This window comes from Caretta caretta, chromosome 5 (genome assembly GCF_965140235.1).
Source record: "Caretta caretta isolate rCarCar2 chromosome 5, rCarCar1.hap1, whole genome shotgun sequence".
In the NCBI taxonomy this organism is placed as follows: domain Eukaryota; kingdom Metazoa; phylum Chordata; order Testudines; family Cheloniidae; genus Caretta; species Caretta caretta.
The window spans coordinates 115,388,903-115,414,356 of NC_134210.1; the positions used below are offsets into that span (position 1 = coordinate 115,388,903).

The following is a 25,454-nucleotide window of genomic DNA, read 5'->3' on the forward strand; positions in this document are numbered from 1 at the left end:
TCTTAAAGTGGCCAGGGCCTGATGAAATACATCCTAGAATACTCAAGGAGCTGACTGAGGAGATGAGCTATTAGCTATCATATTCAAAAACTCATGGAAGACGGGAGAGATTCCAGAGGACTGGAAGAGGACAAATATTGTGCCAATCTATCTATGGAATAAGGACAACCTGTGGAATTACAGACCAGTCACCGTAACTTCTGTACTAGGAAAGATAATGAGCAAATAATCATGCGATCAATTTGCAAACAACTAGAAGATAATAAGGTGATAAGTAACAGCCAGCTTGTTTCTGTGCCTCTCATATTCTCCTATTGCTTTGCCAAAATGTGCAGCACAGATAAACACAATGGAATTTACTAGGCAGTAAGCTCTTGTGGATTGGGAGTTGGACTCCAGGATTCTAGTCCTGGCACGGACATGCTGTTTAACTTTAGGCAAATCACTTGACCTCTGCCTTTTCCTTCATCTGTAAAACAGAAATAATGTTTATGTAACATGTGTTGTGGACTGATTGCAGTGTTTTGAAAATGTGTTTCAGCCTTGCAGTGCTCTTGAAGGTTAATCAAACAGTGCTAATGCACAATGCTTAGTTGCAGCTAGAATAAAAGACAACTACATGACACAACACAGAAGTGCTTTAAGCCTAAGGACTATCTCCTACTGTGATTGTTTGACCAGTAAGGACATCTAACCAATGGACTGTTTCATGCCTCTAATGCTGTATTAGTACTAAAAAGTAAGTTGACATCACTGGCCAATGCAAAGGTTTTAGTGCCCATTTGGCCTTTTTTGCCATGCTTTCTTAATGTTAAAAACTTGAACAAAATTCTTAAGTTACTCTGCATACAGAAAAGTAAGCTTTACCATGCCACTCTGCAGGTAAAAAGTATGTAATATTAACTAACATTATTAAATCATAAAATCGCAAGTGTAGGACTGGAAGGGACCAGAAGAGGTCATCTAGCCCAGTACCCTGCACTCAAGGCAGAACTACATAACTAGATTATTCCTGACAGGTGTTTGTCTAACCAGTTCTTAAAAACCTCCAATGATGGAGATTCCACAACCTCCCTAGGCAATTTAGTCCAGTGCTTAACCATCGTGGTAGTAAGGAAGCTTTTCCTAATATCCAACCTAACCTCACGTGTTGCAGTTTAAGCCCATTGCTTCTTGTCCTATCCTGAGAGGTTAATGAGAAAAATTCTTCACCCTCTTCCTTATAACCACCTTTTGTTTACTTGAAAAAACATATGTCCCCTCTCAGTCATCTTTTCTCCAGACGACACAAACCCAATCTTTTCAATTTTTCCTCATAGGTCATGTTTGCTAGACCTTTAATAATTTTTGTTGCTCTCCTCAAGACTGTCTCTAATTTATCCACATCTTTCCTAAAATGTGGTGCCCTGAACTGGACACAACAACACTCCAGTTGAAGGCTTATCAGCATGGAGTAGAGTAGAAGAATTACTTCTTGTGTCTTGCTTACAATATACCTGGTATTACATCCCAGAATGATATTTGCTTATTTTTTTTCCCCCGCAACAGTGTTACACTGTTGACTTATATTTAGCTTGCGATCCACTGTAATCCCCAGATCCCTTTCCTCAGTACTTCTTCCTGGACAGGTTCCTATTTTTTATGTAAGCAACTGATTGTTCCTTCTTAAGTAGAGTACTTTGCATTTGTCCTTACTGAATTTCATCCTATTTACTTCAGGCGATTTCTCCAGTTTGTCCAGATAATTTTGAATTTTAATACTATCCATTAAAGCACTTGCAACCCCTCCCAGTTTGATATCTTCCACAATCTTTTTAAGTGTATTCCCTATGCTATTGTCTAAATCAATTATGAAGACATTGAACAGAACCACATCAGGACAGATCCCTGTGGTACCCCCCACTCAATATGCCCTTCCAGCTTGACTGAGAACCACTGATAACTAACCTGTCAGAACAGTTTTCCAAACCAGTTATGCACTCACCTTATAGTAGCTCCATCTAGGTTGTATTTCCCTAGTTTACTAAACTCAAGATGTACACAACTACTGCTTCCCTCCTATCCACAAGGCTTATTCTCTGTCAAAGAAGCTATTAGGTTGGTTTGATAGGATTTGTTTTTTCCATATGTTAATTATGAAACGAGAGGACTGTGTGCTCGCTTTTTTCAACCACACTGTAGGGTGGTGTTGCCATTGGCCGCAGACCTAGCAACTGGGCTAGCAAAAGTAAGTTTGACCAAGATCCTGTCGAAGAGAAAATATAGGTCTCATAGGCAACTGCGTTTAAGAGCACAGGGTCAAAAATAGAAAACTCAGGATTTATTCCCGTTTTCCCCATCCATACAGTCGAGATAAATTTGTGTGATTTGAGAGTACATATCTCATGGAACACTATTAGCAAGCACACCCTAATTTATAGTCACTGGATTACCATACAACTTCCCATTCTGTGGTCTAAAAATGGTGGAATATAATTACATACTCTTCTGTGTTTTGGGTCATGTATTTTGAGAAGTCCGTTCAGAACTTAAGGATTCAGTTTGTGCTAAAAAGAGTATCTGTGTTTTTTCTGATGAGTAATATTTCCTCCTATAGCTTTTAGAGCTCTGCATTTGTTTCCAGCAGAGTAAGAATACAAAAGTGACATCCTAAAGTGAAAGCAAGACTGCTCTTTCAACAGGACCCTCTTAACACTGTAGGGGAAATTTTCTTCCCTTTCCTTCAGGGAGGCTCCTTTCTGTGGGATAAATTAATGCAGACTTAACCAGAAATCCTAAAACATCAAGTACTTGTGCTTCAAAGTTCTGTGTAAAGATCTAAACCTTTAGTATATCAAGTTGGTATACACACACAAAAAACTATTCTGTTCTGACATTTGTACTACATACAACCTACAGTTTTGAGGCTGTTTATGACAGCTTCTCAGCACCAGGAGACACACAAGGTATGTCATGCTTTTCCTGAAGCTTCAGAAAGGAATTCTTCATTGGAAGGAATAGTTACAGACTAGTTTTTGGATAGGGAAGAATAACTGAAACAGGGACCTGAATTAGCAAGGCTATGTTGTACACTCAGATCTGAAAAAAGTCACCCTTAATATTAAGCAATGAATCTGCCACATTATTAGCCATCACCCACTGTTCTTTTCAGATTCTGAATCCTACCTCTATATTCTTCATACAATACTGTAGATGCCGCTGACATCTTCTTAACATCGCAGTAATGTGGATGTTTTATGTAAACACAAAAAGGGGTTTTCCCTATTCACACCTACTGTTCAATGCTCTGCCAAGATCTCTACTTAGGTTCTTCAGTGACAACACTTCCCTCCAGTTCTACAGTCTCCAAGCAGCTCAACTGTTCCTTTACCTTCCCAATGCCCACACAAAGTAGGGGTGACCTCACTGAAGGAATTTTTCAGCCTCAGTTTCTGCTGAAAACATACTGGAGGAGGCTTTGCCCAGACTACAGTTGGTCATATTACTTGAACTAACTGATTGTTAACTTGAGTTAACATGATTATTAACACTTATTTGTGAAGTGTCTGCCTACAGTCTTTATGTCTACCCCAAGGCACAAAAGGTTGCCAATTCAGCTGACGCATGACCAGGAACTATCATTTAATTCAAGTTGAATACGACCAGAAACTCTATCCCACATAGGCCACATTGAAGAGAGGAGAAAATAAAAAGTAAAATCCTTTTGCCTGCACTACATCTATTCTGTGGATAGATTGAAATGGTCAGTCTACAGAGCTGGTAATCTGACATCTTCAGGTCAGGAAGTAAGATTTCAAGTATTTAAAAAAAATCCTGTGATAAAATATATTGTACACAACAGCCACCAAAGTGAAACAGAAATGTGACAATTCTAGTGTTTCAAGCCATCACATAACTAACGGTTTGCATATTTGAAAGAACAAAAAGGGGCGCTAGTAATGAGGACGGGAGCTGCAGAGAGGAACAGAGATTACATTACTAATCACATCCATGAGGTAGTGGCCGATTGACAGTTTCTGGAAACCTCTGAAGATACCAGCCCGTGTAGATATTTGTATCGGTGTGAGTTTTAAATATAGAGATTCATCACATCCCTAAACATTCATATGCAAGCAAAACTGGAGAAATAACTGACAGCTTGGTGGACTTTAGAGTCAGCATGCTGCAAAGACTGAATAGTCACCACCTCAAGCTTTTGAAGAACTTAACTACACACAGGATTCAAAAAAGTTTCTCCTGTCTCCAAAGTCATTTCCTTATTGGTCAGGAGCAGTCAGCTGAACAGAACTACCTTAGAAGTGCTATGCTTTCCATTCACCTCCCCAAACCTGATGTTGTCTAATGCAGGGGTTCTCAAATTTTCTGGGGGCCCCCCCACATGCTATAAAAACTCCATGGCCCACCTGTGCCACATCAACTGTGTTTCTGCATATAAAAGCGAGGGCCCACATTTGTGGGTAGCAAGCAGGGCATTTGCCCAGAGCCCGATGCCATAGCGGGGACCCACAAAGCTAAGTTGCTTAGCCTTCAGCCCCGGATGGTGGGGCTCAGAGCCCCAGGTTTCAGCCCCATGCAGGGGGGCTTCGGCTTTCTGCTCTGGGCCCCAGGGAGTCTAATGCCGACCCTGCTTGGTGGACCCCTGAAACCTGTTTGTGGCCTCCCAGGGGGTCACAGACCTCTGGTTGAGAACCACTGATCTAATGCATATAACTCTGGATACAAGTTTTGTTATTAGCAGTCTCACGAGCAATGTGGGTGCTAAATGAAAGCGTTTTATTTTATTTTTAGGAAGAGGTTTATTTATAACATTGTATTCACAAGGACAGAGAAGAGAATGGGGATGAGAGGTTCGTGCAAACCCCAGAGATGTATTAGTGAAGAAGACTATTAGTAACACCACAAGCTTTGAGAGCAGAACAAGATGAATCTAGCAAGAGACATTTCAGAATGTGAAGAGGAAAAGAAATGTTGATTAGCTGGTGAGGAGCTATGCTCCAGCTACACCCACACAGCACAATAAATCATAAGCGCTTCCTAATCAAAGAAGAGCAATACAGCTCAAGGGGGAAAAAAAAAATGTATGGCACAGCTATTGTGATGAAGTATGGTTTTAGCAGGAAAGCCATGAAGATTACTGAGACCTCACTAGGAAAAGATGTATTCCAAATGCCATTTTCTTTAATAAACCAGTGAAGCCATCCTGGTTCATTTGTGAGGCTGACCTTGAACTGAGGTGTTTTTATTAAACTAGGAGACTTGTTACAACTCACTGGACTGTAAGGTTTTTTTTTTTATAAAAAACTGGGACAGGCTTTTAAGCCTTGAGCTTAAATGACTTAACAATACTAAGGGAAGCAAGGGTGATAATTTGGGTATACCCCCAGCTAGACAGTTGAAATATTAGGGGGTCAGATTAATATCTGTTCATAACACTGGATAGTAGGAAGGTTAAACAGCTAGTAAGAGTTATGCAGAGAATTTTGTTTTAAACAACTTTTCCTATGTAAGATGCTTCTCTCTCAGGGCTTGTAAAGCTCCCTCAGTAATACTCAGCTGAGAACTAAGTCTACCAGCCCGGCTGAAGTGAACCTAGCCTGCATGACCAGGGCAGCTCTCTACAGGCCAGGCATTGCCTACAATGGGTCACTTCACGGTCCTCTCACTTGGGTCCAATCACAATCTGTCCACACACTATCAGTTCTGTCTACTACAAATAAAGTCAGTTCTGCCACACAAATTCCAACACTAGTTTAAGAAGTTCTGGCTCCTTCCTAAGTAAAATCTGGGCTCCTTTTCCCTCCTGCTGCACACTCCTCCCGAGAAATTAGTACCAGGCCCCACCTACTTCTTTGCGGACAAACAGAAGGCCCTTGACTTCCCAGAAACACTTCTCCACGTAGGCTGCTATGCTCCTCACTCTTCTGGATAAAGCAGTAGTGGTTCTAGCTTCCCTGCTTCTTTTTCCACATCCCTTAAAGAAAAGCACCACAGTTTCCCTGATCCCAACTTCCACTCTGCTCTGTCTCCTTCCTCCCCTTCTGAAGAGGAGCAAGTTGCTCAGGGGGCCACTTTCTTTCTCCCTCTCCAGTGAAGGAGGCAGCAGCTCCATAGCCCAGTTCGGGCCACTAGTATAGGACAAGGTTTCTACTCACCCTGGTTGAGCAGGTAAATGGGGTCTGCTAAGCCCTCCTATTGCATCTTATATTCCTGTTTATAAATGCACAATAAATTACTAGCTCTATTTTGTTAGTGTGCAATTACAATACTTGCTTTAAGATTAAGGATCTAGACACACTTCAGAGTATGATGGCAATTACAAACTGCCTAACAGCCACATTACGCAAGTGTTAAAACCCTACCTTGAGGCTTTCAAAAGGTAGAGGATTTGGACAATCCCCATTCATTTATTTACATGGATCTTAACTGGCTTTTTAAATCTTAACTGTAGTCTTTACAGGACAAACTATTGCAACACACTGGCAAGTTTGGCACTGTCTATACAGCCGAGACTAAACAGTTCATTAGAATGCATATAGATAGTCCATTAGTTGGAACACACTGGAAATGCACTTCAGGATCCTTATTTTTAAAAGGCAGTAGAGGCCATTCTTGCAATGTGTTCATTCCACTCAGGAGGGAAGGTCAGCATTATGGTATAGGGAAGCCAAGGACTACATACTATCATTGCCTATCCGTTCTAAAACAAATTTTAAGAGTTTTACATTGCCTAACTACACCCCCTCTCCCCAATTACAGTAAGGTTTTTCCACTAGGGAGCAGTGTTTCTCAATCTTTTCAAGTTGGCACTCTTATTACAAGACAATTTTTTTTTTGCAACCCTCCCTCCCCCCTTACCTGTACTGTAAGCCAGTGATAACAAGCCTCTAAAATCTGACTTTCAAGAGGTTAACAAAACACAAACTTTGAAGGATAAGCATGCATAAGGGTTTGGGGGAGCAGGATTCTTTGCTTTGCCTCACACTCCCATTCTCCCACCTCTACTCAATTGTCTTCCATGATCCTGCTGGGGGAGGCACTAGTTATGAAACACTGACCTAGGGTCTTACCTCCCCAAGTTTGTTGTGCTTTTCATGAAGCTAAACAGGATTTATTTTAACACTGCCAGGTAGGTTTTAATATTTTGTTCTGTTGGCCAATCTTGCATGGACATATTTTATAAGTTAACAAGAAACATGCTGCATATGTTTACACTTGGCATAGTCTTTCATCAGGTCTCTGGATATGAATCCTACTGAGCTAAAATGATATTATTACAAGAGAGAATGAGGGCAAATCACTTAAGACAGGGACGATACAAATAGGTTACAACTGGTGCAGTGTGCTTACTGGTAAGCTGTTTTTGTAAAAACGTGCGTCACCTCTGAAATATGATCAGTCCGAAGTGGAGGGAAGTTATACAACGCAGATACCATCACCAAAAGTAAATCTGGTTTAGAAAACTGACTGGAGTGTTTGGTTTTCCTATGTAGCTGTGTTCCCCTAGTGGCAGGGGCACAATATTGTGTCCTAAGAGGAATCAGCATACCAGGCTGAGCTAACTATGGCAGGTTACAGAGTTACAGCCGTGTTAGTCTGTATTCGCAAAAAGAAAAGGAGTACTTGTGGCACCTTAGAGACTAGCCAATTTATTTGAGCATAAGCTTTCGTGAGCTACAGTTCACTGCATCCGATGAAGCGAGCTGTAGCTCACGAAAGCTTATGCTCAAATAAATTGGCTAGTCTCTAAGGTGCCACAAGTCCTCCTTTTCTTATGGCAGGTTAAACACTCCTATGTCATTACCACTTGACAATGTTATACCCAACCTATTATACTACAGAATCACTAAATGCAGTAGTGTCACTGCCAAGAAAACTGGGAATGCAGCAAACGGATTTCATGGGAAGATGGGGAGATTTAAGCCTGTTAAAACCATTTAAAACTAAATTTGGTATAGAAACTGAATCAGTTAAATCAGTGCAACCACCAGTGGGTGGGACACTCACTCTTCAGGTCAGTTTCAAAGTACCAGATATGAAAACTTAGCTTAAGTCATTTTCTCCAATTCCACCACAGATTGCACCAGTTTCTAAACTAATTTAGTTAAAACCAATAGACTTTGTTTAAACAAAAGATTGGAAGACATTAATGTGCCTCTGGAAGAGCCAGAAGTTGACCACAGGCCAGCTTTTTGCCAGGAGTCCCTGCCTATACTTGGGTTCTTGTCTATCCACTTTTCTTAACAAATAAATATAGAGAAGGATGAAGACGAGAACCTAAGAACCATTCAACCACTCCCCCCACATCAACAGCTCTGGATAGCGTCACTGCAGAAGCCGGCTTCACACCAGATGCCAGGCAAACTTACTGTGATGTGTGGAGCTACCTGGTCTGAACACGTGCACCAATTTTGTCTGTAGATTGGTATATGACATCTGGGGTACCCCAGCTGCACTGTCCCAACCTTCAACAAAACCACCTTTCAGGACTCCCAATAAAGGTAATGACAGCACCTGCTTCCTCATGAGTTTCTTTATTCCCAGAATGTTCACAATATGAGAGCAGTTTTAGTGCTGACAGGACCGTATGAACAATGAAGTTTTACAAAGCTGAACTCAAAGTTGGTTGAGTTTGGTCAAATGAGTCATAGGGTATTTTTCTGGTTCCTTGACTTGGATTACCTTTATTCCATGCACTCAGAAAGGGATTTTAACTAGTTTTTCCTCAGTGAGATTGCCTCTAGTGTATGGCCTACCTGACTTTAAGGGGGGGAAAAAAGCAGCTAATAGCTTTGTGCTACAGAGGAATCTACACCACAATTTGTGGGACAGGGTTACCAGCCACACCCCTTGCCCTGCAGAGACCACCTAGATTGAGAGGGCAGAGGAATGTCCATACACATCTACTGAGGTTGTATCAAGCTATCTGGTCTTTCCTTGATGACTACAACTTTCCATAAAGGAGTTCGGTAAAGGGTAAGGATGGGGGAAGAAAGGGGAAAGGTCAGAGAAGGATCTGTTGCACGGAAGTCACGTGCCCAGTCTTAAGTTACCCTTCTGTAAAGAGAGCCAGTCTAACTAGGCTAGCACTCTTTGCTAACAAAAAAACGGGTAACTCTTCCCATCAGATGGACAACAGATGTTCTGCATCCATCACAGCTCCCTCTCATCTAATCAAAGCCTCATTAGTTTAAAAACCCCTCCCATGACTGAGAATCCAACACACATAGTGGTATACATGTTACACAGGTAGCAGTGGTCTTTGCAGTAATACAGATGACTGCGTATAACCAAAATCTCCTCTTTCTGCAAGGAGCCTTCCTCCTCATCTGGACCGTGCATTGCAACGTTGAGTACTTTCTTGGATCAGACTTTTGGACGTGATGGCAAAGCCTTGCACCTGCTGTCACATCAACTAAAACAGTAAGACAGTTTAGTACAGTGCCATGCCACATGCCTCCTGAATGACCTTAGCCAATTCATTTAAACTGTTCCTCAGTTCTCTTCCCTTCCTCCCCCCGACCAAAACAAAAAACAAACACTAGTACAATGGGACCTACTACTTTTAATTCACATCAGTGTTGTGAGGATAAATTCATTATTTGCGATGCATCCATTTGCTATAATGTAATCGAGCATTAAGTAGAAGTGTTGATTGGCTGGCAAGTCTTGCCAAAAGTGGATACTCTTTCTGCTCAAGACAGCCTTTCCCTCACACCCAGGTGGTTATGATGCCCTTCTGCTACGAGTGTAGTCTTCCTCAATGCAAGTACAGGTACTTTTCAGAACTAAATAAGAAGCTTCTGCCCCACCCCTTTTGTTTTGGGACCACTGAAGTAGTGGAGGGCCCCTGAAACTTGTAATCTGGACTACATTCTACCAGCACAGAACACATCAGAAAAAAGTGTGACAGGTACACACACAAGGCAAAGGAGACTGATGGATTGCCATAAGGGAAATTACAAAGGGGTATCTTCTGCATAGAGCAGCCAACTTCCCACTCTCCTAAGCAAGGAGAAAGGCACTTCACTAGAAAGCTGAAAGATTTTTTTTGCGTGCAAGGCTTTAAAGAGCCTGTGCAAGACCAGGTTTAGGATTCAAGAACAGCTAGGGGGCACACTAACTGCAAAGTCTCAGCAGCAATCAGAAACCTGATAACAAGATGGGTCCCAGTGGGGGGGTGGGGGGGAGAAGGGAGGGAACCAATGAACCCTTAATGCCCCCTCCAAGCAGACACCCGACCCGTGTGAGTCTTAAACTTAAGAAAAGCTGCTTTCTCTAGGCACTTGGCAAAATGAAGACTTGAACTGAACATGCAACACTGGAGAAACAGTCCACCGGTGTGGCAGTATACTCTGATAGTTATACGCTTGACTTCAGTGTGGAATAGAGTACCCTGTCCAAAAGCCATTAGGATACCAAGAAGTCACAGTGATAGGTGCCATATAAAAATCTATACAGCAAGATCAGAACTGCCTTGTCCCAACTTGATTTTCTTTGGAATCAGAGGGTGAGGAGAAGGCAGCAGCAAGCACAAGGAAGCCTCCGTGGGGGGGGGGGGGGGGTAATCAAGATAAAATCTGGCACCCACACTCCCTCTGGTAGAATAACTAAGTGTAGCAGCTGTGGTTGTGTGCGACAGATCAAGTACTCACCCAACACAAACAGACTTCAAGGACTGCTGTTTCAGTGCCAGTTAAGGCTTGGTGTCAACTCTGAAGTAATGTGCCTGGTGGGTACTTTGCATGGTAACAGACACTTAAATATCTGCAAGTGACTACTCCTGCTTGTTGGGAGTGTAATCTGAGTGCAGAAGGAAAATGCAAGTCTCTGCCTTGTATACACTATCTGATCTACCTAGATAGAAAAAAAAAAACCAAACTCAACACACCACACTTTGAAGCCTTGTTGTCCCCAACACCCAAATGACCTTGATCTCTCAATTGCTTTAGTCCTCTGTGCACTGCATAGAGTAGGCGCACACCTTAAATTTGGGGGCCTTTAAACCCACAGCAAGGCCAACTTGCAGGCACTCTGGTAGGTAATTTGTATCTTAGCTGACCTTAGTGCGATTCTGCTTAGGGTACCAGATTATACAGTATGTTCTCGACAACTATTAACTGGAAATTCAAGTGGTAAGTTACCTATTAAAATATCCACCTTAGTTGCTTTCATACAAATTCTAGGCAGCCAGCTTTTGTCTGCTAGAGTCTTGCTATATATGATGAGCCTTTACATACAAGAGGAGATTTCTAGGAGATGAACAGTGGTAATTCTGAGATCATGTTTACTAAGACCACTAATTACATCCTTCAAGCCAGTGTGGTGCTACAAGAATTACAGAAGCCATTGGATTCCTGGATTTTCTGCATAATCCTACACAGAAGTAGGAACAGCAGAAGGCATATAACAGGTTCTCTGGTCTGGGCAAGTGTCTCTGTTGCCACCATTCCATGAACTGGTACAGCATTTGGCTGTTTTGTGCCTGAAAACAGATCTATTGACTTGTCAAATGTTCTGGTTATGTGCGCAAAACATCTGTGAATTCCCTGGTCTGCTTTGCCAATCCACTATGTGGTTTTGCAACTTTGATGCATTCTGTACAGAACAGGTTCTTCTTTATCAGTGTCAATAGGACCCACACCACAAAGGAAAGAGTGGCCCAGTCGCTTTTGCGAACAAAGCCTGCCATAACCAGGACACATCTCTTTGATGTTGAAGGTATTGATACCATCAGGCCCTTTAATACACTGCAGTTCTAACCAGTTGTTGCTGAGTCTTCGGTACAAAGAGGTCTCAAATGCGGTGATACTCCAAACGGGATCATCATCCTTTCATGATTGTTTATGTTAGGATGATCTATCTGGTTCTAAGATTTTCAGACCATCCTATGATCCGTCTCATCTACCACTAAAATGATCTGAATGCTTCATTTTTGGTTGGTCATAACAGCAAGCTAGGGGGCATAAGTAAAGGGGGAAAAAGAAAAATTCAGTGGGCTGAAACTCCAGAGACATCTGAAATTATCTGTACAGGAAGGCCTCATTACCAAGAGGCTCAGGAGGGAATGGATTGTGCGTTCTGAAGAAATCATATGGCTTTTGTCAGCTTCTGTTTTCATTCTGAAGATATGAACTCTTTACCTGCACCCAAATATGAATTATTCTTTGACAGCTATGAACAAAGTCTTTATCATAAAGTCATGCACTTGAAGTACATGTATTGCTGACTGCCCATGTGTCCACTTGGACCTTGTTTTTGATTGGTGCCTGGATCAGAAGGTCCTCTAAAAAAACCACAGATACGGACCTCTTTGCTGAAGAACAGCAAATAGCAGCCCACAGACCTCATGAAACACAAAATGGTAAGGATAGGTACTGGAAATGGTGCTGATCATAAGTGAAGTGAAGAAAACTGTTGTAAGTCTCCATATCGTCCATCCCACCTCCATGTCTGTCACAGAGGGGGAAGGCCCCCTTGGGCCACTGCCCAATATGGAATTTCAGCTTTTGCAGTCCTTCTGATCCAGAACTGCACAGCTCCCTCCTGATCTCCTTGGCATCAGAGCAGGAGACAACATACGCCCCTGAGGTCTATGTAAAAAAAAAGGGGTTATAGCTTTCCTTACATTGATGTTTTATTTACTTTAAGTAAGCACACATTTAGATACTAGGGATAAGATAAACAGAGACCTATGTATTCCATTTACAGGCGAGTCGCATCATACACGCACTTAAATGCAAATTCAACTATATGCGCTCGGCAAAGAAAAATAAGATATCTGTAAATAGTGTGGGAGATTCCACCCACCATTCCATGCAATAAGCATATGCCCCAGAGTAAGCGTGAGACAGGAGACATGAATCTGTTTCCCTCAGTCAGTCTCAGTTCCTGCATGCCTCTCATAGCGTGAGCATCTCGCCGTGCTGATTGTGATTCTAGTGTTTAAAGATACGTATTTTTCACACGTGGCCCCTAAACACAAGCCAACTACTTTATCTGGTGCTCAACCGAAGAAACAGCAATCTGTTCCAACGCTGGAGGAAAAACTGGCTGTGTTGGACTTATTGAGAGACGGTACGTCGGTCTCCAACATGGCACATAAATATGGCAGCAACGAATCTAGCATCTGTGGCAACAAGATTCAAGAGAGAAATTTGTCAAGCCGTGGCATCAAGTGCTCCAATAACTGCTAAGGTGATGAGCCAGGTGTGTGATAAGACTTTAGTGAAGACTGAAAAGGCATTAAACTTATGGCTGGAAGACATGAGCCGTAAACGTGTGCCTATCAATGGCAACACATTGCAAGAAAAGACTCTTAGCCTCTACATGCTGTAGAAACTTCCTACCGAAGAGGGACAGGCTTCTGATGAGAAGGAATTCAAAGCCAGCCAAGGTTGGCTTAACAGTTTTAGGAACCGTTTCAACCTCAAAAACTTGCAGACTGTTGGTGAAGCTGCAATGAAGAGGCAGCAAAAACCTACCCTGAACAATTAAAGAAAATCATAGAAGAAAAGGGCTATCTTCCGGAACAAGTTTTTAAATGTTGACGAGACTGGGATCTTATGGAAAAAAAATGCCCAACCGCACTTACATTTCGAATCAGAAAGACAAGCCCCTGGCTTCAAAGCAGCTAAAGACTGTGTTGTTTTGTGGCAATGCAGCTGGGCATTTAATAAAGCTGGGCTTGCTCTACAGGGCTGCAAGAGCAAAAGTCTAAAAGTCAAGAACAAAAGTCTCCTGCCTGTGTTCTGGTAATCAAATAAAAAGGCTTGGGTGACAGCAGCATTATTTCTGGATTGGTTCCACAAGTGTTTCATTCAGAAGGTCAAGCGGTACCTCGAAGAGAAAGGACTTGACTAAAAGTGTTGTTGATCATAGACAATGCTCCTAGCCACCCTGCAGCACTCCAGTTTGCGCATAACGACGTTGAAGTAGTTTCTCTCCCCCCCGCATACTACCTCCATCCTCTCGACCAAGGCGCGATTCGCTGTTTCAAGGCCACGTACACGAGGCTTACGTTCTCATGGATACGTGGCACTATGGATGCTGATCCCAATCTTAACATGATGGAGTGTTGGAAGTCCTTCAACATTGCCGATTGCATCACTTATATTAAGCAGGCAATCAAGCCTGAAACAGTCAATGCACGCTGGTGAAACCTATGGAAAGAATGTGTGAATGATTTTAAAGGGTTTTCCGACCATTGACAAAGAAGTGAAACACATTTTTCAGGTGGCCAGGCAAGTGGGTGCTGATGGCTTTATCGACATCCTTGAGGAAGAAATTGAAGAATTAATTGAGAGCTAGAGAGAAACATTGATTAACAAAGAGTTAGAAGAACTAATAAAATCATCTACAGAAGACGAAGATGACGATGACAAACAGGAAGAGCCAGCAAGTTGGAATCTTCATAAATTTGCTGAAGTGTTCCAAGCAGCGAAACACTTTAATGATTTAATTTCGGAATACGATCCCTCTATGGAACAAAGCCTTGAAATCACAAGTAGTATTACAGACTATTTGAGACCGTAACAAGAAATGACTCGAGCTGCTCAAACAGCGACAGTTGCCGATCACCATGTTTTTCAAGGAAAACCAACCAGCAGTAGACGAGCCTACACAATCAACTTCGAGCTAAACCAGAGTCAACCACTTCGTCTACGACTCCCTCTCCATCACCCAAGCTCTCCGACACCTCTGTCTCCCGGATCGACATCACCCCCCTGTAATTAAGAATACAGTACTATAAAGTTATATTTTGCATATGCACTCTATTATATACTGTACATATTACTGTACAGGGTTGTATACACAAAACCATGTACAGTATACTGTACTTTATGGGCGATTTAATGGATTTTCAAGGGTAATATTGACTATACACAATTTTCGCCTTACGCGCTGACTTTAGAGCTTTACCCCTGCTTAAGACGCAACTCCACTGTAATTGTACTGGATAAGCATCTCATGACCCTGCCTGTTACCTATTTGATGAAAAGGAGCCTGCAACCCAGTTGAGACTCCAATTCTGAGCGAGTGTACTGATGATATGCTGTTTGATGGTGAGACTTCCAAAGAAGTCTCCCTGGAATAGTTTTCCCCTTAGTAGTTCCATCTTGCTCTGCTGTGTTGGTACCATATTGCTCACAGAACAGCCCCAGACTGATTGGCTTGGAACCTTGTATACAGTCTCGTAGATAGTAGGATTTAGTTCAGTTCCCTCCAAGACTCCAGCCATCAGTTTTCCAAAGGTTTACTTCAAGTATATTCTAAGGCTGCCAGGAACTGCTTTGTTTGAATGGCTGCTTTCCAGAAACACAGCCACTTCTATGCCTGGCTCACTGATCAAAGCCATGGCTGAGAAAAAAGCCATCTAGAGAGACATCTGGGACAAAACAAGGCAGCCAGGGTTATCTAAAGGCTTACTCACAGCCCACAAGACTTTCCCATACTTGGTAGAAAGTTGGACAAAGTCTGCCCATGAAAGGATTAGTTAAGTGAAGTAAGTGAATGCAACAGAAGGAACCCTTTGCAAGGAAGTTGCCTCCTAGGTCCTCCTTTACATACATAAGAACAGCCATACTGGGTCAGAGCAGAGGTCCATCCAGCCCAGTACCCTGCCTTCTGACAGTGGCCAATGCCAGGTGCTTCAGAGGGAATCCATGAATCCACGTGACTCTAATGAGATACAAGTCCATCAGCAGTCCAATAAGCCATCCTTTGTCACACTATGCCTGGGTTTTGTGGGCCATCTTATGGCTGATTATTCCTAAAGGAACAGGCTTCTCTGCATTATTCTCCTGTCCCGCCTATCCTGACAACTGTCATTCCTCCCAGGAGAAAGAATCCAAGCTCTTGTTTCAGTTTTGACTTTTTTTAAAAAGTGAAATCCAAGGTGTATTCAAGTGCTTGGGTTGCACTTGATTCCAGCTGAATAAGACTCTGAAACAAGTACTGTGGATAGGATCCCTGGATTGGGTCAGAGTTGGAAAGATTGATTGTGATCTTGAGAGGAATGGGGCTTTTCTTTTTGCCCTCTTCTTCTGGAAGCAGCAAGGTTCCCACCCTTTTCTATGGCTTTTACATTAACCCTCCTCTATCCCTAATCAGCTAAGAATACAGATCGCGGAGACAGACCTGATGAATTCACTGAACAGCTAGGAGTGTTTACCTCCATGGAAAAATGTACCTTCACTTCCTACAAGAGGCTGCTGCTTCTGCTTCTTCGGTGCCCCCATCAAGTCAGAGGCAAGCCCCTGATCCCTGTGCAGGGTATCAGACTCCCAAGAAGTCCCTAATGGAACTTTAAGTCAGCTGGATTAAGGAAGAGGGTGAGCTAGAGGCAACCAGAGTATGTCAGACCCGGTGGATGGGGGAAGATTCCTCATAAAGGAGCATATGGTTAAACCTCTGCTAACAGGGCATAAGAGACATGGGCTGCTGGTCAAGGGAATAGGGCTTGAGAGTCCCTTAGAGCTATATCAATAGTCCACTGATCATTTGTTTCTCTCTCTGTTCTCCTTCCACGGCTTTGTATTGGGAGGTGGAGGGGACCTGCTGAAGCCAGTCACCAGGCAGTCATCATTAGTAGGGCCCTACCAAATTCATGCCCATGAAAATCACATTGCAGACCGTGAAATCTGGTCTTGAAATCTGTATAGTATAGGGTAAAATCATACATGTGGGAGACCAGCGTTTCTCGAATTGGGGGTCCTGACCCAAAAGGGAGTTGCAGATGGGCTGCACTATTGCCACCCTTACTTCTGCACTGCTGTCTTCAGAACTGGGTGGACAGAGAGCGGCGGCTGCTGGCCAGGCACCTCGCTCTGAAGGCAGCGCCCTGCCAGCAGCAGCACAGAAGTAAGGGTGGCAATTCCATACCAAGCCATCCTTACTTCTGCGCAGCTGCTGGTGGCGGTTCTGCCTTCAGTCGGTTCCCAACCAGCAGCTGCCACTCTCCAGCTCAAGGCAGCACCTTTAATACACTGCAGCAGAGAACTAAGGATAGCTGTACCACAATCCCCCCTGCAATAACCTTATGACACCTCCCAACTCCTTTTTTTGGGTCAGGACCCCTACAATTACAACAGATTTAAATTGAAAAAAAATCATAAATTTCATGATTTCAGCAATCCTATGACCCGTGAAATTGACCAAAACGGACTGTGAATTTGGTAGGGCCCTAATCATTAGCCTTTTTTGTCTTTGAGCAACTACACTTGATTACCCCTTCCCTCTACTCCACTTGCCACATGCCTAGTTCAGTTTTCTCCTGGCTCATGGAAGAGCGGTGCAATCCCTCCCTGAGCTAGGTCAAATTGTGGGGGGATTCCCCAGTCACAGACATACCAAAGCTCACTATTTAGGGATATAGGTAAATGCTCTTTATTTTTCTTCACTGCTTGTTTGCCCATACTGGGGATCAAGCAGGGACATGCCCATCTTGTGCTGGTGGAATGCCTCTGTAGGAAGCGAGAATCCAAAACTGAAGTCATACAGCCCCACAAGACAGTTTTAAAAAAAATATCAGCACAGATCCAGCCAGATTAAAACATAATCGGAAAAGATATTTTACAGTTAGGCTGTATTTTAGTTTAGAAAAACTTAAATCCAAGAGTCAGAAAATGCTTTGCAGTAGGCCTGCCCACCTCACTCGCAGCTGCAGAGGCAGAATAGAATTGTCAGGTTCTTCAGGAGCAGGGATGTACCCATAAACCAAAACCGACAAACTGAGTTCTGTATCAAAGCTGCAAACAGACTAGATTCACTGCAGGAGGATAAAAGAAAAGTTTATATGCCCTCAAAAAGTGTCAAAAAACAAAGCAGGGACATGGCTCTCTCACAAAACTCTCCAGTGAAAGTTCTCTCATTAGATCACCCAGGTTGAATCACTATATCAGATATTTTCATTTGTTTGCTGGATTAAGTATTGCAGTTTCCTGCAAGCATAGTAGTGGTCAGAAACTCCAGTATGTATTCCCCAATTCCCTTTTTAATAAGCCCTTTTATAAGTCAATGTATAACTTCATTTCATAAGAGCTTTTCTTTAAAAAAAAAAGTTCAATCCACAGAAATAACACCATGCATGACAGACTAAAACATCTACCATCTTTCCTTGCATTTAAATGCAGAGTTACTAGCACTTTAAGCCACACTTCTTTACAAATAAATAAATAAATAAAATAAAATTTCTTCTGGAAAAGAAGAGGGTTGGACACAATATTTTCAGCACACAAGCCCTGCCTTTCTTATTTGTATCATTACTCTGGACAGTGTTCAGAAGTTCAGCACCAGTGCTAGCTTTTGAATCTAATGTACAGACAAGTTTATTGAAATTAATTTCCTATGCTGTTGTGCATTGAGACTTAGATCATGGGCTGAGGTTAAGCCAATTAATAAGAGTATATAACAAGCGTCAGAATGACATTTACAGGGGACACCTATGAAGCCAGAACTGAAATACAAACTACAATATCTAAGGCCATGTCTACATCCAGCAGTTGTTGCAGTTTAACTGAAGGTATGATTTTTTGGGGGGGGTGGGAGGGGAAGAGGAGGAATCCGCGTAGTTAAACTGGTGCAAGCCACTGTATAGTCACACTTTAGTTTCAACCTATTCCTTGTCAATTTAAATTAACCTGAAATAAGTCTAGTTTTCACCGAAGTAAGTGTCCACAGCTTTTTGCACCAGTTTAACTAAAAAGATAAGCTTTTAAAAGTCACTCCTTTAAACCAGTGCAACTTTTCAGGTAGAAAAGCCCTCACATTAGAGGGGAAAAGGAGATTTACATAGGGGCCGCCAACCCTATTAGCTGAGTCAGAGGTTTACTAACTGGTCACTAGTTTTTAGTGTTAACACCTGAGCAACCAATGGCAATCTCACTAAATTTAGGTACATAATGATTTTGGCGAAACAGATTATGTTCAGCCAAAGGGTACAAAAAGATTAATTTATATTTTTGCTTTTACTTATGAAACGCTGAAATTGCAGTTAATTTTAAAAAAAAAAAGTCAGAAAATGGGAAAGGTTCCTATAGCAACATTAACTCATTTTCGGTTTCTGTTGTCCTTGAATATGATGCTTAATGCATTTGTTTGTTCTGTTCAATTTATACCAAGATACACAAGTGCAATAGGGCCTAGTTAACATTACATTCCTAAAGCAAACGTTCCTGTTTCTCAGCTTCAATTTTTAAACTGTGCAACCTTGATATTGCATTACAGTTCTGTGCATTTAATTTGTTTAGAGAGTCAGAGGCAGTTGCCCAAGCTGAATGTTAGCATCTAAATATTCACAAAGACGAATGGGGTGAGGAGATGGTAGTTCACATTGCTGCCATTGCATAGTTCTCTACAGCACCTGGACACAACAAACAGCACCTCTATTCTCTCTGAAACAGCCATATCTTTAAAACGGATTTCATTTTTAAGTGAAAGCTTAAAACACATGGATTGTAGGGGGGGAAAAAAGGTGGCAAACCCCACAAGAGATGCAGAATACACTTTTATTCCCATTTTCTTGTTCCTGTTAAGGAAACGTTTGTGGTGGGGGAGAGAGGACGACTATCTATATTGCCTCTTCTACACAAACGGACCTAGAAGCAGCCACAATCCTCTGCATTTTAGGCTGGGCAGAAAGCCTGCAGCTTTGTTACAAAGGAGACTTCAATATCTTTGATCTTCAGTAGAGCTACTGAGCAAACTCAAACAATTTCAGATGCTTAATAGCTTTATTAACCAACCAATTCCCCTCTTGCCCACCAAGATCTTACCTTGGAGTAAATCGATGACCAAGTACTATTTACATGCCAAATTTCACAGTTTAGCCATTTGAGCTGTACATACTACAGATTTTTCAATAAAAGTATTCCCCTCACCTTACATAGTTCAAAAATAAAGTCACTGAAGGACGTACGCCTCAAAGTTGACACTTTGGCCAGATCAGGTATGCAATATTTCACCCAAAAGTTTGGTTCTGATTTTTTAGTTATCTAAGGATATGAGCAAATGGGGGGGGGGGGCAGCGGAGGGGGAGAGAAGAGAAAGAATTTAAACTGATTTAGAATCTAAACTGCAAGCGATTGCCACACACCCACACACTTAGTTACCATATATGGTTTTTCTAGCAGTTATGAGCATGCAAGAGTCCTCCATTTAGGGGACAGAATGGAAAGTATAAACCAGCCTGCAGAATATGCTGGCTAGAGGGACATCCACCTTTAAAAAAAAAATAGTTTTGAAGATTTTTTTAGCCTAATAATACTTCTACAAACTAAGGGTATGTCTTCACTACCCGCCGGATAGGTAGGCGGCAATCAATCCAGCGGGGTTCAATTTATCGTGTCTAGTCTAGAAGCAATAAATCGACCCCTGAGCACTGTCCCGTCGACTCCTGTACTCCAGCGCCACAAGAGGCGCAGGAAGAGTTGACGGGGGAGTGGCAGCAGTCGACTCACCGTGGTGGAGACACCGCGGTAAATCGATCTAAGTACGTCGACTTCAGCTACGTTATTCATGTTGCTGAAGTTTCTTAACTTAGATCGATTCCCCCCCCCCCCAGGGTAGACCAGGGCCACGAATCTTATTCGAATTGTTGTTTGATAGCAAGTGCAGGTTGTTAACTCAAACTGTTAATTTTAAGACACTGACAATTCCTTGATAAAAACTGATGTAAGCAATAATGTTTGCCGCTTACCTTTAACTAGTTATGTTTGCTGATTCAAGATTGGAGATGAAAGGTAGATCTAAAAAAGCAAGTAAATCCCAAGCTCTTGCTCTGCCTTGAAACTGGATTGGTGCATATGAAATTTAATGCTAATGAATGAACAGAAACAGAGGTCACAACATTAGTTTTTGGGCATTTCAAGAGGGCACACAAAATGGATTACACTGAAATGAGAAAAATCCTGCTACAGAACGAGGCATGAATCTACTGAAAATACCCGTTACTATACAAAACCCTGCTATATTACTAGTTGCTATGTATACACAGATGTACTGCAACCATTCAGGAGACTAATTATTTCCTACCAATTCTCTCTCTCTAGCCACAAGGACTGTCAGAATTTCAGCCTCTTCTCCTGCCACCCACTCTATCGCATTCTCCTTGAACAAGAGCAGAGCTCCAAGGCAGCATGACTTCTGCCTCACCACCCTCCCAACAGTTGCTGTTCTGCCAGTGGGTCAGATGGAGCGTTGTCTCATTGAGCTTAATGATTTTTGCAGTCAGACTTATTCGCATCCAACTAGTTCCACAAGCCATTCAAAGCTCTTTAACATTCAGTTCGTTCTTCTTCAAAGTGAAGGTGTAATACAGCGATACCAGCTACAGTACCTCAAACAGTAGCACACAATTGAACATGGCCTGCAGCCGCACTTCAGGGACGGTGCCTGCAGGTGAATGAACAGTCCAATAGCCAAAGTAGAGTACAAAGGGCCATTTTCACAAATGCCCTTAAACAACAAAGGACACACACAGCTGAGAAATACCTCAAAGCACCACCTAAATTTTGACCTTGGAAACACCCACATTTCCTCCTACTCCATGGTATTAAGTTAAAAACAAAAAACCTAGAACAGTTTGGGCAGGGCTCAGAAACCACTACCAGGGGTGTCTGCTCTTCAGAATTTCAGCATACATATAAAAAAAAACCTCTAGCTGTTATTGTTGTGAAGACAGACTCAGAAAGGTGAGCCAAATGCAATGGATGCAGAAAGAACCATAGCTGAGAGTTGTGAATGGCCCCATTCATCTCAGTGGGAAGTTAACCAGATACGTAGTGATCACAATTTTAAATGTCAGCAATTTCTTTATGCAATGAAGAAGAAAGAGGGTCCTAGATCTGCACAATTTACTGACTGATGTCATTTTGATGCCACCAGTGAGCAGTGTACAAGAGATACAAGTACTTCACTGCCAAATCAAGAGGGTGGCAAGCCCAGGAGACTAGCCAAGCCATAGGACATGTTTATGCCTCTCCGAGTCTATTTTAAGCATATGCACAACCTACTGTGAGTAGCACCCCATTCTAGAAGCCATAGGTTGAGCTTGTTTTGTGTAGTCTGGAAGACCACCACCATGTTCCCCCATTCCACACCAATCTGGCCCCTAAACTAGATATGGAGATTGATGATCACTGAAGAGTTCTGCTTTCACGTGATACCTCTCAGAGATGAGCAACAAAGAAATTCAAAAATGCAGGTTCTAAGGTTCTTAAGTACATTATGGAAAAGCCACTTTAGACGTGGCTCACTGCTCTTAACTATAGTTTTTGAGGCACTAAACACAATACACTGCATATATTTCTGTTTCTCGCATATATTTTTAAAAAGATAACCAGCAGAGACTATTCACAGGAGGCAGAGGATGCTATTTGCAAGACTTGAACAATTTATTGGACACTTCACTAGCCAAAGCAACAAGACAGTGTTCTCCTTTTCCTCTCCCCCGCAAAATACCTTGCAGTAAGTATTGTGTACTCTATTTAACAACTGAAATTTCCCACTTTTATTTTTTTAAAAACGAAGATGAAGCTTCATCTAATATTTGCAGTACTATTAAACCACCCCTATTAACTACATCTCTCCCCATAACAGTTTAACTTAAATATTCCAGCAAACAGGCAAAAGCAATTTCATTCCACACACAAAAAAAATCCACTGTGAAAACTTGGTTAGTCAAGGAAAACGGTTTGGGCTAAAACAAACAAAAAAAATCTACACTGAATAATTCTAAAGGAAAGCAGATAACATTGTGGCAATTAGGGCCTGAAGTACTAAGATGTAATAGGCCAGGATGGCTTGAACAGCCTTTCCTAATCCTGCTTGAAATGCTTTTCAAGCATTCAGTTTTAAATTATCCCAATTTTTGATTGTGTATTAAATATTCAGGATACTGTCCCACACACATTTCAGATTAAGCATTGGCTATTCAGTAACTGTGTAATATATAGAAGTAATAAAAGCCTATTTAACATGACACTAAAGGGGAAAAAAGGGGGGGGGGAAGAAGAGGAGACATCAGCCAGTTAACTGCAGTTCTCAACAGCACTAATCTGAACTGACCAAAAATGTAGCGGTAACTCAAACTCAAGGCAGCCATTTGGAGGACAACAGCAATTTTATTGGTTTCCAAAATAGAGATGTTTTTACAGAAAAGCAAGACATGCCGGCATTTTTTATTATATACACATATATGACCCAGGACTCAGAAGAAGTTTAAAAAAAAAATTGGCAGGCTGTTTTAATTAAATGCTGATTAAAAAACTGTGCTAGCTTATAGGATAGACGATTTTTAGATCTTTAAAGTGGTGTTGGTTGGTCAAGATACTTCCCTCCCCCAACTCCAGAGAAGGCCCTAACGGTGTTTATTGCCTTTTCTTTTCAGCCAAGCAATATAAAAGCTAGAAGAGTAAGAAGTACTTCTTAACCCTGAAGAAGCAGAGAAGTTCTTAGAAAAGCCGTCCGCTTGTAGACACCCAGAACTAGCACTAGGCATAGAGAGACTAAGCAACTGATTAAGTGAATAGGGGGCCCCTTGAGCTGCTCAGGCCCTTATTAGGTGTTGCGGGAAAGGGGGCAAAAATATTCCTGCTTAGCACCCCAAATGGGCTAGCCCTGCCTCTACGGACACCTGAGATTTACAAACCTTCTGCTGGGTAGCAGCAGTAGCTTTGCTAGAGCAAGTTACATCTTTTCAGACACCAGCAACACTGAACCCAGTGAGAGAAAATTAAATCTCCATTCTGTTTTAGAGCGGACTTGCAAAGAAAAGCATTGGGTTTATGGTTATTTTGTTGGTGTTTCTGCCTGAATTATAAAGGCAATGAGATTCTGAATTATTAATATCATTACACACACACACGATATTCAGGTCTGTCTACAGTGTTTCCTGAAAGACTACAGAACATGGGAGAGCTAGAGCTGTAGCTCACGAAAGCTCATGCTCAAATAAATTGGTTAGTCTCTAAGGTGCCACAAGTCCTCCTTTTCTTTTTGAGTATACCACATGATAATTGAACCAGTGAAACCTGAGACTCTGTCTGAGGCTACTCTCCCATCTTTGATCCAGAACTGGTACAGCTGCAACAGTGGAATCACTCATTCAGAGCAGGTGCAGGCAGACCTATTATGTCAGAAGGAGGAGGGAGAAGAGTTAAGGAAGTTTATGGCTCCCTCAGAACCCCGCACAATTCAATTCATGGCAACTACAGTTACAGACAAGATCCAAAAATATAATACCAGTACAATTTAAGTAAAAATTCCTAAAGTAGTTCCAAGAGAAGTGGCATATATGGAACATGGGTTCTATCAGCATTCATCTGGAATGTCCCATCTCAAATGCACACAAGACAGACCTAGATATTGTAACACTTCCCATCTCTCTCTGTATTGTTTACTTGTGCTGCTAGAACTCTAGACACTAATGACGCTCATCCCAAGCGATACGTCTGATTGCAAGTGTTCTCATTCCGCATGGAACTACTAACACCTTTAGGTTTTTAAAAATTTTCTAGGAGCTGTTTTTGGCATTTCTACTATAAGCAATTTAGAGTTGCTTTTTATAAGAGAAAGTGGTATGAAGCATACCCAGTCTCTATAGAACATTTAAAAATTGATAGTCTCATCAGGACCATCTCTAAGAATGCATTTTCTTTGAAAGAGTGGGCTGGATAAGGCAAAGCAAGATAGCAAGTGTTTTCACGTGGAAGTGGTAAAGGACAGAGCAGGCAGCTGTTTTCTAGATACAGCCTCTGCCAAGGTTCTACTGTAAAACCTAGGTGCAGTGGCAACACGTTAGACACCAGGATTCCCTGCAAATTGACAACAATGCCTACTGGCCTACTAGTGCAGCTTGTTCTTCAATACTGGCAGTTTTCCTGAGCCTCTACGCTGACAAGCAAAACCCACTTCTGCACAATATTTTGCCATCAGATACTTACTACATTTTAAATGAAAACTACAAAACCAAACAAACTTATTTCAAATTCTGTTGCAAGGCTATACTCCAGTACAATTGTCTAAACACTAAAAGCCAATTCTTCTCAGGTAAATTCAGCAGTGTAAATTCAGCACTAATCCATTAAATTGTCTAGATATATACAGATAACAGATCAGAAAAGAGGGAGTTTGATTTCCTGCTTAGGAATTGGGGACAAGGGTGTCAAAAAACCCACATATTGTTTGGTAGTCACTTTGGATGATATTGCAATTTGTTCCAATAAATTTGAGCTATCAGGAAAAGAAACCATGTTTTAAGACAACTGTTTCTCAAAGATTGGAGTGCAGAGCACTCAAGATTTTAACCTCTGCTAATGAACACATTAGAACAAAAAGTTAAATATTCCTGATGATGGGATGCATCTTTAGATGCAAATTAAATTCATTCATCAATTGTGTTTTGTTTTGCAGGGATAAATGGTGGCAAACAGTGGCAAGAGATCAAAAGCTGTTAG

At 41.9% G+C, this 25,454-nt stretch overlaps 1 protein-coding gene across 17 annotated transcripts in view; it reads right to left on the reverse strand.

Moving 5' to 3' along the window:
- The window catches only part of ELAVL2 (ELAV like RNA binding protein 2), a 168,432-nt gene that overhangs the window by 109,148 nt on the left and 33,830 nt on the right, over positions 1-25,454 (reverse strand). For 3 of the 17 annotated variants that reach the window (XM_048850781.2, XM_048850776.2, XM_048850772.2), the window contains exon 2: positions 20,696-20,814. The exons of the other annotated variants lie outside the window; for them this stretch is intronic. The gene's annotated coding sequence lies outside the window, so the exon portion shown is untranslated. The remainder of the gene's footprint in view (positions 1-20,695; positions 20,815-25,454) is intronic. 17 annotated transcript variants of the gene reach the window in all.